At 45.4% G+C, this 20,022-nt stretch overlaps 1 protein-coding gene across 3 annotated transcripts in view; it reads left to right on the top strand.

The window, feature by feature from the left end:
• The first annotated feature begins 1,821 nt into the window (after positions 1-1,821).
• RAB14 (RAB14, member RAS oncogene family) overlaps positions 1,822-20,022 on the top strand; it is a 102,164-nt gene continuing 83,963 nt past the window's right edge. Inside the window, exons 1-2 of one of the 3 annotated variants that reach the window (XM_030207566.1) lie at positions 1,822-1,935; positions 3,546-3,639. The gene's annotated coding sequence lies outside the window, so the exon portion shown is untranslated. Of the gene's footprint in view, positions 1,936-2,243; positions 2,312-3,545; positions 3,640-20,022 lie in introns of those variants that run through there. The other 2 variants (XM_030207563.1, XM_030207565.1) reach the window with 2 other exon arrangements.

Here is a 20,022-nt window from a genome sequence, read left to right on the forward strand (position 1 = left end):
CCACCATTCCCAGCATCCTCCTCCCTCTGCCCTTCTAGCCCAGCATCTGCTCCCTCTTTTTCCCCTCCCCACTATTGATGCCTTACATCTCTCTGTCCCTTCTTTCTTCCCTCTTGCCCTCTCCCCCATGTTCCAACATTTCTCCCTCACTCTTTCCTCACGCCCACTGTCCAGCATCTCTCCCTTCTGCTCCTAGATCCAACATCTCCTCCTTTCTCCCCTCTCTACCTCCCGTGTATCTCTCTCTCTCTCCCTCTTATCCACTCCCAGGTCAAACATATCTCCCTCTCTTGTGCCAAGGGTCCAACACTTTTCTTCCCCCTCCCCCCATGCATTCTCTCCCTTCCTCTGCCATCTCCAACATTTCTACCCCTCTCCCACTGTCCACTATGCCTTTCTCCCTCCGTTGTGCCCCATCCAACATCTCTTGCTTCCCCACTAAAGCATCTCTTCCTCCCCTCCACCATCATGTCCAACATTTACTCTCTCTCCCTCCCTACTACCCCATGTCCAACATTTCTTCCTCTCTCATCCATCTCCCCTCCACCACCACATGCAAGATTTTTTTCCTTTCTTACCACTCTCCACAATCCTATGGCCCACAATTCTCTCTCTTGTCTCTCCCCATCTCATGCCCCCCCATGCAGCATCTCTCTTTTGGAAGGAGACCTCCCCCCAACTCTCCCTCTCACTTTATGGGGCAGCACCCTTAACAGCTCCAGTATTGTAGGAAGCAGGCTGAGCTCCCACAATCCTGCATCTGCCTCCCTCAGTAGCAGCAGTGGTGATTCCCACACACAGTGCCTACTGCCTCTAACCCAGAGGTGTCTCCTCTGGCACATTCACCGCCTCTAACCCAGAGGTGTCTCCTCTGGCACATCCTGCCCCAGCAGAAACAGGAAGTTGTTACAAAGGGGGCAGGACGTGGCAGAGGAGACACTTCTGGTTTAGCAGCGGTAGGCAGTGTGTGTTGGAATCGCTACTGCTGAGAGAGGGAGACAGATGCAGGATCGTGGGAGCTCAGCCTGCTCCCTCTGCTGTTAAAGGTGCCATCTAGGCCCACCTGTGGTTACACCCCTGGTTGATCCAGTTCTGGGCTTAACCCAATTTATGCACGGACTTGTAGCCTTGCTTTTCTTAGAGAATCCAAAAGGGAAATCAGAACCACAAGTTCCTGCATGCAATGGAGTAAGCCCAGGACTTGATCAACCCTGGTGGGCAAATCTGGATCTAGTTGGGCACCCTTGTCAGGGCATGTGCACAAGAGCCACACTTACTACAAACCTTATATGCATATGTACTACTACTACTTGACATTTCTAAAGCGCTACTAGGGTTACGCAGCGCTGTACAATTTAACATAGAAGGCCAGTCCCTGCTCAAAGGAGCTTACAATCTATGTGCTAGGCATGATCCTCCACTTGATTTCAGTTTGTTAGCATCAATTAACTGTATGTATCATGTTATTTTGAACATTGCTTAGCTATTTTTCTCAGCTGTTATAGCGCTATGAGGTTTTGCATTATAGGCTTTAGCGCCCAACTGTGAGACGCAGACTCTTAGTAACTCACACACACTTTCCCCTCTGTCCCTATTTGGTACCTGTCCTTCATTATCTCAAACCAAATTACACAGTCCAAACCCAGCATCTCTTCCTCGTTCTCAAACTCCCCAACCCCGCGTCCCAAGTTCCAACTTGTTTTAAAAATCGTCCGCGACAGGCCCCGCAGCTTTCCTTCTCCATCGTCCCGCCCTCCTTTGACGTCACGCAACTTTTCAATTCTCTAGAGAGGACTCTAGCGTCCAGCCTCCTTCTGACGCAACTTCCTGTTTCCACCAGCAAGGCGGGACGCATCCGAGGGAGAGAAGAAGTTGCGTTAGAGGGGACGGGCACCGGAGAAGGAAAGCTGCGGGACTGGTGGTGGGCGACCTCAGGTATGAGGGAGAGGTGCCGGATCACGGACACTTGTCGGACTAGGGGTGCGGAGCGAACGAGATGGCAGACTAGTGACCACGGGGAGGGGAAGGGAGACTGGCCCCCGAATGCGTGTTTAGTGGGGTACTCAGTGTGTGAGTGAGGTTAGTCGAATGTACGTGTCTTACGCCTAATACGTGTGACTTAGTATCTTTGCGCTACGCCCTGAGCCGGTGGGGCTTTCTTTTTTCCGTTTTATGTGTGGGGCGCTTCCGGGGCACAAAACTCGACAGGCCCGGCCGCCCCGCCTCAGCCCTTCCTCTTCCGCTCGCCCTGTCGGCGTTGAAGCTGCCGTTGGCCTTCGTTCTCCTTGATGTGATTCTCTTTGTTTTACTGGTGAGGGGAGCTGGCTGCCGGCTTCTGCCGGGAGAGAGTTGCTTATATTTTCAGGCCTCAGAGACCCTAACTAGGCCTGAGCTGCATCACTTCTTTCATCTTACTCCTTAGGTTGTTTTTTTTGAGTGGTTGGTGGCGATAATCATTTTAGGCACTTTATTCTGTTTTGTTTTGTTTTTAATTATGATATATGGAAGCATTATGGACTAGGAACTAGTTTTCTGGATGGTGCAACCATTAACCCCTTGTAATATTCGGACATTGTAAAAGATCGGATCTTGTGTGCTAAGCTTCATGGTAGGGATTTAAAATTTACCCGTTGATGGGTATATCTTTTAACCAACTGTGGCTTTAGTTCATGTGATTTAAGAACCAAGAGTCGATGCAAGATTGAAAAGAACTAGCACAACGCTTCACAATCTTGTATCCAATATGATCTTATTTTAACACTTAAAAATTCGCCTGACTCCACGTGATAATGGAAACAAAATAGCAGACCCTCACCCTCTTCCCGTTTCTCATCCATTCCCTTTTCCATGAAGACAGGACCAGCAGTCAGTACAGGGTACAATAAACTTTTAATGGATTTCCAGTCTTAACAGGAAGCCCACAAAGGATCCTTGTTTTAAACATAAATGTCAAATTGATGACCAAACTATGGGGTCTTTTTACTAAGGTGCGCTAACGATTAGCACACCCTAAATAAGATGCCCACTGAATATTAAGGGTTTCTAATCAGTGTGCACTAAATCCATTTGCACACCATAATAGAAGTGGAGAAAGTGTAAGTGTAGAGATAGTGAAATATGATTTGAGCTGAAAAGATTTGCTTCTGTTTTTCATCCTTCATTCAATTTTTATCAGGAGGGTTTATTTTTAAGACTTAGAGATATGAGAAGATATAAGCTGTACAGTCCTGTTCAAGAACCTGTGTTTATGCAAAAACATTTTTAGGCAAAAACCCTAGTCTTATGTTCAAGGCCAAAAGATATATATATATATCATGTGACAATGATGGATATTTAGAAATGAGTATTTTTTTACTTTACTGTAAATATGGTTTTTAATGTTCCACTTGAGTTTAAGCAGCACAGACTAATTCAGTTGCATGACATTTCTGTGTGAATAGAATGTTGGTAGTTTTCTTTGTGTATGTGTTTAAATATATTTTATTTCTATTTACCAGCAAAAACTATTAAGCATTTTCCCTTTCATTTTTACCCATCTCATTTAGATGCAGTGTCAGTGGTTACCTGGAAAACTGCTTATGAAGGAAGATGTATATTGGTGATATTTTTACATCGTTAGCATGGCCAACACTGTCACTGGTAGCTTACCCAATATATACACTTCAAAATATGTGGCTTCCACTTAGACTAATACACAATAATGCGCTTAAAAAACCCAGTATAGTTGTGTGGCTTTTTCAGGTGTGGAAACAGCTCATCACTACAGGTTTTCATAAGCATATGAAGCATGATGGATGCATTGGTATCCAGAAGCCAAATTATTTCCATCGGTGATGAATGGAAGCAGCAGTTTGTCAATTAATACAGAGATATTAGGAATAATTTGTGTGTTTATTTTCCTTGGGCCCTGTTTACTAAGCTGTGTAATCTTTTTAGCGCACTCTAATGCTAGAAACACCCGTAGGACTATAATGGGTGTCTCTAACATTAGCGTGTGCTGAAAAGTTAACATGCCTACAGCGTAGCTTAGTAAATGGGGCTCCTTGTATTTTGCAGACATTCCACTTCCATATTTTAGGATCAAGAGGGTACTGAAGAGACTTTTAAAAATTGCAGAGGACTTTTTTTTTTTTTTTTTTTAATTAGAGTAGAACAAAAAAACTGGTTTAGGTAGGTTGAGACATGAGGCTATTCTTCTGTACTATGGTAAACTGTCAGGGTCACAGGATGTATTTTCCAAGGGAATAGGACATATCTGGTACAAGTCTTAAGGAGTCTTTGAACTTTATAGATTTGTCAGGATCTAATTTAAAAATGTGAATCTTTTTGTTTGTAATTTTGTTCATTTGTCTATTGGTCATTCTCCAAAATCCATATTTGTGCTGTGTTTACATTTAATGATTGGTTTCTTGGGAGTGTATGCCTTGTATCCTACTAACAAATTTTCCTTAATATTCATTGAAGTTATAGTGCCGAAACATAAAACAGCAATTTTATATGCTTTTCTACTCTTGAGTTTGTTTTGGCAGGGAAAATATTTGAAGCCACTGAAAAAAAGAGCATCTTAGAAGTTAGGGAAATAGGTTTGCATTTGGGGTTTAATTACTTGATTTTTTGTGTTTAACCAGAGCTGAAGTTGAGTTAAACTTCAGTTGCAGCATGTATTGCTTTGCCTCAAAGATATTCCAGTCTGAGTTATATTGTTCATCTGTTCTAATTGAGTTTTTAGAGATGGAACTCCCTCCTCCAGAAGAGGAGGAGGAACGCTCCCCAGTTATTTAACCTTTTCAGCAGGAGAAACTTTCCTGTCTTATTGACTCGGTTTGGAGACTCTGGGTCTCTCATCGGTGCCCTTGGAGGGGGATCTAATTTTGGAAGGCCTTTGAGGGTGCCCCCCCCCCCCCCCCATACTTCCCAAGGCACTGTCCTGCATAATGCTAGTGGAATGGGAGACCCTGGATGGGTCCTCTGGGGTGTTAAGACAAACTATCCCTTCTCTCTTGCTGATGTGTAGAAGAATTAGCAATTACCCAAAGTGGACACCCTGAGCATAGTGGTTGTTAAGAAGACAGCCATTCTAGTAGTAGGGGGCTCGGCTCTGGAGGAGATGGCACCCTGAACCCCAGCTGCTGCAGAGGAAAAGCTTAACTTAAATTGCTGCTTCACTACCTTATGGCAAGAACCATGATACATTGGCTAGAGCAGCTACTGGAGTCCCTAGAGATGACCCCCTAGGAGTCCAGGTGGGTAGCCTTCCTGGCAGATATTCTTTATGAACTGGTGTGCGTCACCTCATGTTAGGTAACGCCCATGATGGTGTACCAGAGGTGGCTTTGGCTGTATCACTAAGCTGCAGATTCAGCATCCAAGAAGCTTCTCTGCTTCCTGTTAGGGGTTGGTTGCTCTTAGGAGAGGATTTGGAGGAGCTTGTCAAGGACCTAGGTAAGGCTTGTCCTGTGTTGCACCCTGCATAACACCTCGTCCAAGATCCAGCCTTGGGATGGTAGTCTCTTTTAGATGGATAGGCACTGGATTCAAGCCAAACTGATGTCCAACAGGTCTTCAAGCAGGGACCCTTTCATGGTCCCAAAAGGGCAGAAGATTTAGGATAAGCTGGAGGCTCCAGGAGTTTACAGTGATGGTGTGAGCCGGGCCCCTCCTCTGTCTCAGATAGGGGGCAGATGGGCTCGGTTGTGGCTGAAGAGGACCAACATCACCTCAGACCAGTGTGTCCTTGAAGTGGTCGAATGGGGCTGCACCCTGGAGTTTGCTTATTCAGTGCCTGACACCTTCATGGTTTTGCTCTGTAGCAGTTGTAAAACATCAAGCTGTCATTCATTCTTCAGCAACCATTAGACATGAGAGCAGTGGAACCAGTATTGCCTTCTGAAGCGAGGCATGGTAATTATTCTATTTCCTGATCTCAAAGCAGTGGGGATCCTTTTATATATTTTATTTATTTGTTGCATTTGTATCCCACATTTTCCCACCTATTTGCAGGCTCAATGTGGCTTACATAGTACCGTTAGGCGTTTGCCCAGTCAGGAGACCCTTAATTCACTCCCCACATCAGTCACATTCGGACTAACTTCCCTGTACCCTTATGCATACTAATATTCATTCAAACCATAATCTTACAACCCCCTCCCCCCACTAAGTTTCATACAGAGGTTAAATGTTACTGTTCTTCTGAGTAAATCAAAAGGAAAAACGATCAGTGTAAGAAAACAGACAATGACCCGCAAACCATATAAATGTATAATTGTTCACCACAATCCTCTCCATGCATTAGTCCTTATGGCAGTTGTTCCCAGTCGACTATGAGTGTTTGCCACGGACATCTCCTTTTCCTCTCAGGAATCACTCTCCCTGGTGGAAACAGCTACATGGAGAGGTCCCTCCTTGAGTTTCATGAGCAGTTGAGAACACATTCACACCACTCTCCTCAGTGGAGCTTGCAGTAGCTGAATGCAGGTGCAGCCTATATGGTGCAGCTGGATTTGTTTTCAGCACTGATGTCTTCAAACTGAAAAGGAGTAAACGTCTCATGGTTCCTTGCTTTTGAATGGAGATGCTTTGCTTGGTGATGGTCTCCATCTGGATGAGTTCCTGACATCCCTGGACTCTGAAGCCTGCCTCCATATCCCAGTTGGAGTGGACCACAAGCACTAGCTCAATTTTTGTGTCCTGGGATGCCACTTTCAGTTTTGGGCTCTGCTGTTTGGCCTGACAACTGCCCCTCATGCCTTCTCCAGGGTGGTGATGGTGGTTGCAATGCACTTGGGCAGACAGGGCTTTTGAGTCAATCCTTACCTTTACAACGGGCTCATCTAGGCTGACTACAGCAGTCGCCCCTCAGTCATTCTGCTCTGGGAGCGCTTGGGTGGTAATCGGGCAAAGTCACCTGTCAATATCTTGAAATACATGGTGGTCTGCTTTGATATGGCCCTGTGCGCAGTCTTTCTTATGGAGGGTATAGGCAAATTGCAGGCCCAGAAGCGTAACATATGCACTTTGCAAGCCCTGTGAGTCTGGGACTATCTTTTTGGGCTCAATGGAGACAGCACTGGAAGTAGTACCTTGGATTTAGGCCCCCTTGTGTCCTCTCCAGGTGCCACTTTGGGTACTTGTCTCTTAGGATTCTGTCTGCTGCTACCTCTTGAGATTTGATACAGCCTGCACTGATGGGACTGTCCCAGGTACCGCTCACTTGGGTGGTAGTGACCACTGATGCAAGCCACCTCAGTTGGGTGTCTTTGCTTGGACAGAGTGGTATTGATTTCCCCTGGAGGCCTGTTGCCCATCAACCACCTGGAGATTGGGCAACTTCATTGGTTCTGACTCTGGTGCAGTTCCTCCCTCTGCTATGAAGGTGAGCAGTCTGAGTGATGACAGACAATGCATCAGTAGTTGTCTATATCAACAAGCAGGGAAGGTACCAAGAGTCAGGCAGTGGTCCTGGAAACATCAGCCCTTTGTTGCTGGGTGGACGCAAACCTGGGCTGGCATTGTCGGCAGTCAGTATAGCTTTTAGAGACAATGTTCAGGTGGATTCTGGATCTGGGGAAGTGGGAACTAGAGCAGACAACCTTTCAGGAATTCCTTGACCAGTAGGAGCAGCCTGTCTTCAATCTTATGGTCTTAAGCAGGAATGTCAAGGCAGATAGCTTTTTCAGCTGCAGGAAGGCTTTGATGGACATAGTGATCTGGGAGGAGCCTCTTTCTATCTGTCCACTGTGGCCTCCAGTTGGCCGGCTACTTCACAGGGTAATGTCATCCCTTTTTTGGTTCTGGGGCTTTACCTGGCAGCTAATAGGGACATCCCATGGTCGGACCATCTCCTCTCTCCCCGGATTTGGATCTAATGCCAAACATCCTCTTGGGTGTTCTTTTTGAACCTCTAAAGTCAACCTCGCTTGAGGATCTCTCTTTGAAGACAGTCTATCTGTACTGGCCCTTCCTTTCTCTCTAAGTTGATCCCTCCTTTCAAGTTTTATTTTGCATTTACTATCCTGCCCATCATATTGAATGTCTAGGCGGCTTACAATCTAAATATTTTCTTGAGACCAAAAGGGATGATGAGACTGGATAGAAAAGGAGGTGATGGGGGAGAGAGTGGGTCTATTATGTTTATCTGTCATGGACAACAAAGGGGAGGAGGGAGAGAGAGAGACCTTTCAGGGGACTAGGAGTATGGATCGGGGTGAAAAGGAAGGTTTTGAGTTCTGGTTTGAAATTTTGAAGAGATGTCTGCTGAGAGACTGGTAGTTTATTCCAGTATTCGGGGCCTTAGACTTAATGATTTTCTGGTGTGCTTTTGTAAGATTTCTCATGATGGTAAGGCAGTTGATTTGAAATGATGATTGCAATGTTCTTTGGCTGGAATAGAGAGTTGTCAAGTGGGAGAGATATGGAGGCTTGCCAGAAGAGTGGGTCTTAGACCAGTAGTAGAATCTTGTAAATGATATGGTGGGTAGTTGAAGTCAATGGGCCACTTTCAGAATAGGAGTGACATGGTTGAATTTTTTTTTTTCCTAGTGATTAATTTGATGGCAGTATTCTGGACTATTTTTGTAAGCATTGGATATCTGTTGTTTTAAGTCCCATGAAGAGTGAGTTACGATAGTTGAGCTTGCTAATGATGAAAGAGTAGATAAGCATGTTTAATGCTTGTGGATTGATAAGAGAATAGATTGAACAGATTTGTCTAAGCCTATGGAAACAATTCTTGAGAATGGTAGTAATTTGATGCTGGAAGGAAAGTAATTCATCTGGCATAACACCTAGAATGTTGGTATTTGGTTATTGGGAGATTTTACTTATTTATACATTTGTACCCCACATTTTCCAATCATAGTTGCCGGTTCAGTGTGGCTTACATTTACGTTAATCATTCATCTTACATTTTACATCAGTTAACTATTTTACAGTGGTTAATCATATTATGTTGTTGTTGACGTGGCTGGGCCTTTGGCCGGTTTCTGTTCGTAATTCATTCTTCGGGTTGTGTTTTATTGTCCAGTGACATGATGAGGTTATAGCCAAGATGGATGGGCTGAGAGAGAGATTACTTTGGGAAAGTTTCTAAAAAGAATGCATTTGGACTTTTCTGGATTAAGGGCCAAATTGTTATGTTGTAGCGAATTGGTTATCTGTGTTAGGTTGCAGTTGATAACGTGAATCATTTGAGTTTCAGTGAAGTCTATGGTGTGTAATAGTTGGATGTCGTCTTCATATACATAGACTGTCAAGCCTAAGGATTGAGCAAGTGTGAGAAGTGGCACTAAAAAGATGTTAAACAGCATGAGAGAGAAAGTTAGTGAGAATTGGGCTGATGCAGTACTTTGAAAGTGGACTGCATATGATTGATCGTAGAGATATGATCTGAACCAAGTGAGGGCTAAATCTCATATTCCTATTTGATGACATCTGTCAAAGTAAAGCATGACTGACCAGAGTCACTAGGGAGTTGCAAATAGGGGTGTTAGGATTGTACCTTCTGTGATTGTTAGGTATGTGGCTTAAAAGGAGATGAATATTTGACTTATGATATGAACATAAGCACCGCCATACTGGGAAAAGACCAAGGGTCCATCAAGCCCAGCATCCTGTCTCCGACAGTGGCTAATCCAGGCCTCAAGAACCCGGCAAAAACCCCAAAACAAAAATTTAAATTAATAATGTTCAATGGACTTTTCCTTCAGGAATCTGTCCAAACCCCCTTTAAACTCAGCAATGCCAACTGCTGTCACTACATTTTCCGGCAACGAGTTCCAGAGTCTGTCTACGCGCTGAGTAAAGAAAAACTTTCTCCTATTTGTTTTAAATCTAGCACATTCTAGCTTCATCTTATGTCCCCTGGTTCTATTATTGTTAGAAAGTGTAAACAAACGCTTCACATCTGTCCACTCCATTCCACTCATTATCTTGTAGACTTCTATCATATCACCCCTAGGCCGCCTCTTCTCCAAGCTGAAGAGCCCTAACCGTCTTTGCCTTTCCTCATAGGGAAGTCGTTCCATCCCTTTTACCATTTTCGTCGCCCTTCTCTGCACCTCCTCCAATTCCTTTATATCTTTTTTTGAGGTGCGGTGACCAGAACTGAACACAATACTCGAGGTGCGGTCTCACCATGGAGCGAAACAACGGCATTATAACATTCGCATGTTTGTTTTCTATCCCTTTCCTAATACTCAACAATCTGTGCGCCTTCTTAGCCGCCGCAGCACACTGAGCAGACGTTTTCAACGTCTTATTCACGGTGACTCCCAGATCCCTTTCTAGGTCTGTAACTCCTAATGCAGAACCTTGCATGACATAGCTGTAATTTGGGTTCCTCTTTCCCACATGCATCACTTTGCACTTGTCAACATTGAACTTCATCTGCCATTTGGACGCCCAATCTCCTAGTCTCGCGAAGTTCTCCTCTAATCTTTCACACTCCTCCTGCGACTTGACGACCCTGAATAACTTTGTGTCATCTGAGAATTTAATTACCTCACTAGTTACTCCCATCTCTAGGTCATTTATAAATATGTTAAAAAGCAGCGGTCCCAGCACAGGCCCCTGAGGGACCCCACTAACTACCCTTCTCCAATGAGAATATTGACCATTCAACCCTACTCTCTGCTTCCTATCTTTCAACCAGCTCTTAATCCACAATATTACCCTACCTCTAATCCCATGACTCGCCAGTTTCCTCTGGAGTCTTTCATGAGGCACTTTGTCAAACGCCTTCTGAAAATCCAGATACTCAATAACCACCGGCTCTCCATTGTCCACATGTTTGTTCACCCCCCTCAAAAAAATGCAGTAGATTGGTGCGGCAAGACTTCCCTTCACTAAATCCGTGCTGACTTTGTCTCATGAGCCCATGTTTTTGTATGTGCCAGAGTTTATCTGTTAAGGTACGTTACTGAGCTCACTCGGCTCAGGCACTAAACCCAACAGAGAACTCCTCCCAGGCAGCCCAGCCCCCCCAAACAGGAATCACAGTTTCAGAGAAAAGAAAAAGAACCCAGCAAAAAGAGCAGTTTTTAGATAATAGAAAGCTTTAGAGAAGACACACCCTAGTAGAAACAGTGTTTTTTTTCTTTTTATATAAGTTTAGATTTTAGATTCAGAAAAGATTTTAGATCACTTGCAGCTTCTGCCAAACAAACTAAACCAGCTCAGAAATCCTCTGCTAAGCAAGGAGCAATTAATACTGCTGTTTCAAATTTTATTCTTATTTGAAGTATCAGCTCATGATTGGAGGCTTGTTTGTTGGTAAAGTCAAAAGTTTAGTCTATTCCCTGTTGATAGCTCTCAAAAGTTGCTGTTTTCAAAGAACAAAGTTGTCGATTTACTAAGTTGCACTCAAAGCATTTTCTCCATTTTTACATGTTAAGGGCCAGAGTCTATATATATGGCACTAAAAAAAAATCTGCACTTAGCGGTATTCTATAAGCCTCACCTAAAGTTAGGCGTGGTTTATAGAATACCTGTAGCAGCCGTCCCGTAACTAAAATTTAGGCACAGCCAATTACGCCAACTAAAACCTGGTGTAAATGCCCACATCTTATTTAGGTATGGATCAGTCATACTCTGTGTAATTTTCAGGAATGTCCATGGCCCTCCCATTGCCACACCCCCTTTTGTGATCTGTGCATTAGAATTTACACGGACCAGTTTACAGAATACACTTAGAAAGTTGTGTGTGTAAATCCTAATTAGTGCTGAAAATTACTTGTTTGCCAATTATTGGCGCTGATTAGCTTGTTAAATTGCATGTGCAAATTAGCTGCATGTGTAGATTTGTATGCACACCTTTAGTCGCTGTTTATGGAATCTGGGAGTGTGTGTTGTGATGGAAGAGCCAATAGATGAAAAATTGTACTGTTGTGTTTAATATGTCTCGATTATCCGACCTTTATTGATCCGGTATATCCGACAGAACCCCGGTGACATCACGCGGCTTCTTTTTCCGTTTTCTGAACCCGGGACCCTGCTTTTTCTTCCTTTTTGTTTCTGCATTGTTTGAGGGGTTACCTTTGTTTTCCGTATTATCTGAAAACGGGTCAGTGCCGTTTAGGTCAGATAATCGAGACTTTATGTGTGTATATATGTGTATGTATATAAATTATTATTTTTTTCTTTCATCCCAAAATCATTTTATGTAAACTTCTGTTTTAAGAAGGAACTTAAAGAAGGATAGAAATTGTATTTGTCATTTGGTGTTTCATTTTTTTTTTTCAGTTTTTTAAATATTGTCTTTTACTATAAATATTTAATCTTAAGCAAAAGCTGTAATTTTGCCTTTGTAACTTCATAGTAATTTCCCAAGTGTCAAATTGATGTCATGAGAACATTTCTACCTCGACGCTGAGCAGTGGGTGCAAGAAAGCCGTTACCAGGAACATGAGCTGGTATCAGCTTTTGTCTTGAAGTGTGAGAGTTCCCCAATTTTGTAGATATCACAGAATGAAAGTCTTGATTAAATTTTGAAATTGGATGGGAGACTTATGGTTGCATGAGTGGCTTCTTTTCTTCCCCATATAATATATGGTCTTATCAGGATATGTTCTTCGTTACAACACAAGAGTTACTTTAAGGTATTATTAAGGCATTATTCAATTTTTGTACTGATATTTCCCAGTGATTTTTCTGTGGTATTTTAATTGATAAAGTCCTAAGTCTGATGCCACTAAGCAGTCATTTGTATAGTATTCTGAGTACAGGCTAATGTGATCAGTAGTGTAATAAGATGAGGGGAGGGAGAGGAAGTCTCCCTATCTCCACCATCTGTTTCACTTATCCCTCCCAGTCCGGCGTCGAGGGCAGCCCTGGCGGGAAACCCCGTCGACCCTGAAGGTACGTCGATAGGGGAATCTAGTGAGGACCCAGGCATGCAAGCGACGACTCGGGGCGCTGAGGGAAGTGTTTCTTCCACAGCGCAGACCTCGGAGGTGACTCTAAAAACGCTTAAGGTGATGTTGGACCAGATTACTATAACACTACAAAAGACGTCTGGTGATGTACTTAACCTTAATACTAAATTTGAAGAATTGCATAAAACTGTAGACTCTGTCAAAAATGATTTGACAATGCAAGTTCAAATATTGCAAAAAGAAGTGGATACTTTTAAAGACTTTAAAAGTGTGGTTGCTAAAGATTCTTTGGACATTAGACGTAAAATTGAACAAATTGAAAATTTCAACAGGCGTCTAAATCTCCGCTTCCTGAATTTCCCCATAGTAGCGGGGGAAACTCTGATAGATACCTTTCGGAAATATATGAGAAATTTTGAAAATTCCTCCAGAGGCAATACCCCCCCTAAATAAAATATACTCAATTCCTAGGTCTAGAAGAGGAGAATATGGCCCTGACAAAGATATTCCAGATTTACAAGACATTTCTGATATCCTGGAAATATCCTCGGATATTATAATGAACAGAACTACAATGATAGTATCAATGGTTTTTGAGCAGGATTATAATACTATTTTGAGGCTTTACTTTAAAAACCTCAAAGCTCAATTTTATGGCTCCAAGGTTTGGATTTATCCAGACGTCACTAAGATGACTCAACAAAAAAGGAAACAGTTTTTGGCTATGAAGCAGAGAACAGTAGATATAGGAGCCTCCTTTTTTTCTCGCATATCCATGCAAGTGTATAGTTAAACTTGGTCAAACAAAATACACTTTCTTTTCACCGGACCAACTTAAATCGTTTTTGGAAATGAAACAAGTGAAATGAATATATCCTGGAATAACGCAGCCTTTTCCTATAAATTTGATAATTTTTCCTATATTACTTCTCTAACTCTTTTTCCTCTCAGCACATGACTTGTGGTCTAAGAAAGGTTTCAAATTACTATGATTGACTTTATAAACACTTTAATTTGATTTTAGAAGGATAAATGATGATATAATAAGATATGGAAAGTGTTTGGAATACCTCTATTACTGTTTTGACCCTGTATTTCTGAACAAGGTTATCCTTGAGTATTGTAATTAAAATTATAAATAAAGAATTAAAAAAAAAAAAAAAAAAAAAGATGAGGGGAATAACAATTTGTACTTGAAGAGTGCAGCCTTTCTTGGGAAGGGAAAAGGATGCATAGCAGATCTGACCACTAGGTTTCATATAAGAAATTAAAAAAGATTTGCATTCCTTTTAAATATTTTGTTTCCTTGTCATCAGCAGCAGATGAATCCATTAACTGATGGGTTGTATCCGCCTACCAGCAGGTGGAGATAGAGAACACTGAAGAACCACAGTGACCCTAGGACGGCTCGCCCCATCTGCCTTCAGTATTTCTCTATCTCCCAGCAGGTGTGGACCTAGCTTGATCAGCTCCTGGATTTCTGCCTGGGGTGGCTTCTGTGCTTTGCCAGTTGAGCAGGGGTGTTGTGGCTGGTGGTGCCCACTTTAAAGGCATGTAGGTAAGCCCTTTCCCTGCCTTACCCATTCCCCTATCCTCCTGGAGTCCCTCTGCTGCTGCCTGCCTCCAACTTCCCTCACAGCATTAAAAAAAAAAAAAGAGTGCGCTTTGACTGCGTGGATGTTCTGAGGCTTTTTCCAGAGATTCTGGTTCAGTGCAGCTTAACCAGAGCTCGTTGACTCGGTCTTCTGAGGTGAGAGTGGTGCCCAGCTCCTCTGGGGAGGTCCCGCGGACGCTGTTCCGAATGAGGTAAGTTTTGGTGCGAAGCTGCCATTTTATTGCTATTTTTCTGTCCAGTTGGGCGATGGCAGCTGAGGGAGTTCAGTGCTGCTCCCGTTGTGGTGTAAACAGATCAGCAGTGGGGCTGTGTAAAACGTGCTCCTTAGACACTCGCGCTAGTACGAGCATGGCGAGCGATGATTCTTCCCACTCGATGGAGCCGGCAGCGGGCGCCATTTTGGAAGCACCGCATGTCTCGACCCTCGCGGTTGCGGAGGAGTCTGAGTGCAGGGGAACACCTCATTTAGAGGCTGCCAGAGGAGGTCCAACATCCGTTTCTCCTAATTCGGAGGCGGAGGGTCGAGGTGATTTTTTTTCTTCCCTGAGTTTGTGCTTTTACTACCTAAAGCCTTCATGCTGAAAAGAGCTCTGCTGCAGGTGTCTGACACTGCGCTGCATTCTGGATACCCTCTGGGTGTGGAATGACCCAGGGCTGGCTACAGAGGTTATTTCTTCCCCCGAGCGTTGGAAGGACGCTAAACGTAGACGGGTAAATTCCCCGTCTGAAAGTGGTGCATCTCCTTTTTCCATGCCCCCATGGTCAGGCTGTGGGGAGTCTGAGGGATCTGGCAGGCCCTCATGGACGGATGCCTGTTTGCCACTGGGTTCGGATGATCCCAATGCGGTTCGGATTTTCCACCACGACGAGCAGCCAGCTCTCATTACCGATGCCTTGCAGGCCCTCTCGATTGATGATCCTGCAGAAGGCGATGCGTCCTCTGTTAATCTTAGGGTGGCGAGTACTAAGAAGCCTACTTGGCCTTTTCTGTGCATGACTCCATCCAAGAGCTTATTTCAGCTCAGTAGTCTGACCCTGGTGGGCCTTTGAAAGTGGCCAGAGCTATGGGTCATCTTTATCCTTTGAGTGAGGAGCACTTGGCCCGTTTGGGATGCCTAAAGTGGATGCCTTAGTCATGGCGGTGACTAAAAAGACCACCCTCCCAATAGAGGGAGTGGTCGCTTTGAAAGACAAGCAGGACTGGCGGCTGGAATCAGCGCTAAAACGGTCCTTTTGAGATTTCGGGCCTAGCCTTAAGGGCGTCTGTTTGCAGTTCTTATGTTGCTCGAGCCTGCCTCTGTTGGTTACAACAGGCAGTGGACAGCCCGTGGATGTTGCGGAGTCCCTCGCTTAGGTTGCACTGCGAATGGAGTCGACCTTGTCATTTTTAGCTGATGCCCTCTATGATCTGGTCAGAGCTTCGGCTAAACAGATCTGTGGCGGTGTCCGCCCGCCGCCTTCTATGGCTACGTCATTGGGTGGCTGACATGGCCTCTAAGCAAAGGCTGGTGAAGTTGCCCTTTCGAGGCCTTCTGTTATTTGGAGAGGAGTTGGAGAAGATTGTTAAAGACCCGGGGGATGCTAAAACCCAGAGGTTACCTGAGGATAGGTCGCGGCCTTCTTCCAAGGGTCAGGTGGTTCCCTCCTCCTCCAGTCCTCGCTTCCGTGAAGGTCGAAGATATCGCCCGGGGCACTCTGGGTTTACTCAACGTGCCTTTTTCCAGCAGAGGAACTCCTTTCAGACAAACGCTCCACGGCGGCAGGCTCAAGGCCAGGAGTTCAGGGCCGTCCTCCATAATGGTGGGACGCCGGTCCACTCCTCCTTTACAGCTGTAGGAGGGCGCCTTTCCCTCTTTCTCGAGGAGTGGACCAAGATTACCTCAGATCAGTGGGTCCTGGACCTGATCAGAGAAGGTTACCGATTGGACTTTGGTGCCCCGGTGAGAGACGTGTTTGTGGAGTCCCGATGTGGCACTGCCGTCAAATGGGCGGCGGTAGAGGAGACCTTACAAGTCTTGTTGCACCTTGGAGCGGTGATCCTTGTGCCTCCCACCGAACACAGCTGCGGTCGTTATTCCATTTATTTTGTGGTGCCGCGAAAAGGCGGGTCTTATCGGCCCATTCTCGACTTAAAGAAAGTCGAGTCACTAAGAGTGTGGCATTTTCACAAGGAAACCCTGTGCTCCATCATTGCGGCGGTACAGCCACGAATGTTCCTCACGTCTCTGGACCTGAAAGAAACTTACTTGCACATTTCTATATGGCCCCCGCACCAATGGTTCCTCCGGTTTGCTGTGTTGGGAAAACATTTCCAGTTTTGGGCCTTGCCTTTTGGCCTCGCCACAGCTCCCCGAACCTTTTCCAAGGTAATGGTGGTAGTAGCTGCCTTTCTCAGGCGAGAGGATATCCGGGTTCACCCGTACCTCGATGACTGGCTCATCAGAGCGGACTCTGCAGAAGAGAGTCGTCACGTAACAGCCAGAATGGTCTCAGTACTGCAATCTCTGGGCTGGGTCGTCAATATACCCAAAAGTCACCTGACCCCCTCTTAATCTCTAGAATATTTGGGGGTTTGGTTCGACACGGCCTCGGGGTTTGTCTTTCTACCTAACCAAAGGCAGTGCAAGCTTCAGAATCAGGTCCGTCTGCTCCTGCGGATGCCTCGCCCGCGAGCTTGGGACTTTGTCCAGCTGTTAGGGTCGATGACGGCCACCTTGGAAGTGGTGCCATGGGCGAGAGTGCACATGAGACCTCTGCAGTTTGCCCTGCTTCAACAATGGTGGTCTATGTCCCAGGATTATCAACACAGACTCACGTGGCTCCCTGCGGCCCGACTCAGTATGGAGTGGTGGCTCTCAGACATCATGCTGCGGTGAGGAATGCCGCTAGCGCTTCCTGATTGGTGCCTGGTGGTAACGGATGCCAGCCTGAAGGGATGGGGAGCACAATGCCAGGGAAGCTATGACCAGGGTCTGTGGACACCCGAGGATACGGGGTGGTCCATCAATTGCTTGGAACTAAGAGCGATATTCCAGGCTCTTCTGGCCTTTCACAAGACTCTGGAGGGACTGGCTGTCAGAGTTCTGTCGGATAACACGACAGCAGTGGCCTACATAAATCGTCAAGGCGGCACTCAGTGCCAAGCACTGGCTACAGAGGCCGCTCAGATATGCCACTAGGCCGAGCTACATCTGCAGCTTCTGTCAGCAGCTCACTTAGCAGGTCAGAGCAACGTGCAAGCCGATTTTCTAAGCAGGAATCAGATCGATCCTGCGGAGTGGGAACCGGCAGACGAAGTGTTCTTTCAGATCTGTGCCGAATGGGGAACGCCCGTAGCAGATATTATAGCCTCAAGCACAAATGCCAAAGTCCCATCCTTTTACAGCAGACGGAGAGATCCTCGCTTGGTGGGGTTGGATGCCTTGGCTCAACCCTGGCCTCCAGGCCTCCGTATGTGTTCCCTCCCTGGCCCTTAATAGGGCGACTCCTGCGAATTCGGCTGTATCAAGGAGTGGTGATCCTCATTGCCCCGGATTGGCCCAGACGGCCGTGGTATGCGGACCTCCGGCAGATGCTGGTGGAGGCTCCCCTTCATTTGCCTGTGGTACCGAACCTGTTGATGCAGGGTCTGGTGACCATGGAGGATCCATGCCGCTTTGGTCTTACATGACTATTGAGAGGGTGCAATTGAGACAAGGGCTATTCTAACAAAGTCATCTCCACTCTCTTGCAGGCCCGCAAGCGTTCCACTTCCGTGGCCTATGCTCGGATCTGGCGCCAGTTCGAGGCTTGGTGTGCTTCTAAAGCGATCACACCCATGCGGGCTTCTGTCTCGTCGATACTTGACTTTTTGCAGGATGGTGTACAAAAAGGCTTGGCCTACAATTCCCTGCATGTTCAAGTGGCAGCGTTGGCATGTTTTCGGGAGAAGGTCTCGGGCCTCTCCCTGGCTGCGCATCAGGACATTGCACGGTTTCTTAGAGGGGTGCTTCAGCTCCGGCCTCCCGTGCGGGCCCCTTTTCCGGCTTGGAACCTGGGGCTAGTATTAAAGGCTCTTCAGTGTTCGTCCTTCGAGCCGCTGAGGCGAGCTTCGGAGAAGGATGTGACTCTAAAGACAGTCTTTTTGGTGGCCATTACATCTGCAAGACGGGTGTCTGAGCTCCAGGCGCTGTCCTGTCGAGACCCATTTCTGCAATTCTCAGAGTCTGGAGTTATGGTACATACTGTGCCTTCCTTCCTGCCTAAGGTGGTTTCAGTGTTTCACCTAAACCAGCCTATTTTTCTGCCCTCCTTTACTAGGGAGGAGTTTCCGGAATCTTTTGAGCAGTTGCACCTTCTGGATGTGCGCAGGGCTCTGTTGCAGTATCTGCAGATGTCAAATACTTTCAGGACCTCGGATCACCTTTTTGTATTGTCAGGTCCTCGCAGAGGGTCTCCAGCGTCTAAAGCCACTATAGCCCGTTGGCTTAAGGAAGCCATTTTTTCTCCATATCTATCTGGCCGACCTCCGCCTGACGCCTTTAAGGCACATTCCACAAGAGCGATTTCCTCCTCCTTGGGCTGAGACGGGAGCACTCTCTCTTCAAGAGATATGTAGTGCAGCTACTTGGGCTTCTAAGCTCTCTTTTGCCCATCATTACAGGCTGGATGTGGCTGCCAGGAGGGACGTGCTTTTTGGAGCACAAGTGCTTGCGCGTGGTGTGGCTTGTTCCCGCCCTATCTAGGGATTGCTTTGATACATCCCATTCGTAATGGATTCATCTGCTGCTGATGACAAGGAAGGGAAAATTAGGTTTTTACCTTGGTAATTTTCTTTCTTTTAGTCACAGCAGATGAATCCATGATCCCTCCCTGAATGACTCTGTTTTGTGTTGTTTTTCCTGCAGACATGTTCCCTCATTGGGAGAAGTTGGAAAGCAGTCTTCAGGATTTCTGTTCTACTACAGGAGGTTGAGTTCGTCCCTCTTTTGTGTTATTGCTCCTGGGGCGTTCGTTTGCTGTGAAGAAAGTTCATGTTATGCTACTTTGCGGTTTAACACTGCTTTGGAAGCTTCAAAATACTGAGGCAGATGGAGCTAGCTGTCCTAGAGGCACTATGGTTTTCAGTGTTCTCTATCTCCCCCTGCTGGTAGCTGGACACAACCCATTCGTAATGGATTCATCTGCTGTGACTAAAGGAAAGAAAATTACTAAGGTAAGAACCTAATTTTCCCATATTCATTGTGGGTACCCTGAAAATTTGACTGGGTGTGTCCCTAAGGACAGAGTTGAGTCCTTGCTCTAAAAGTACTGCTAGAACAAATGTTCTGCAGTAAAATCACAACTTAATTCATTTTTAAAGTGGAGGTTGTTTATAAATCCATAGTGTCTACTTAAAATAGTCTTTTAAATAAAGAAAATAAAATGCAGTCCTTTAATATTCTTGCTTCCACATTCAAAATCTTGCACTGTGAATGTATTTAGTTCTTTTCAGACAGTTATTTTTAGGTTGGATTGGCTTTTGAATTTTTGCTTATAATAGCGGTGTCTTGTTGCTAT

This window comes from Microcaecilia unicolor, chromosome 6, assembly GCF_901765095.1.
Source record: "Microcaecilia unicolor chromosome 6, aMicUni1.1, whole genome shotgun sequence".
NCBI classification, from domain to species: domain Eukaryota; kingdom Metazoa; phylum Chordata; class Amphibia; order Gymnophiona; family Siphonopidae; genus Microcaecilia; species Microcaecilia unicolor.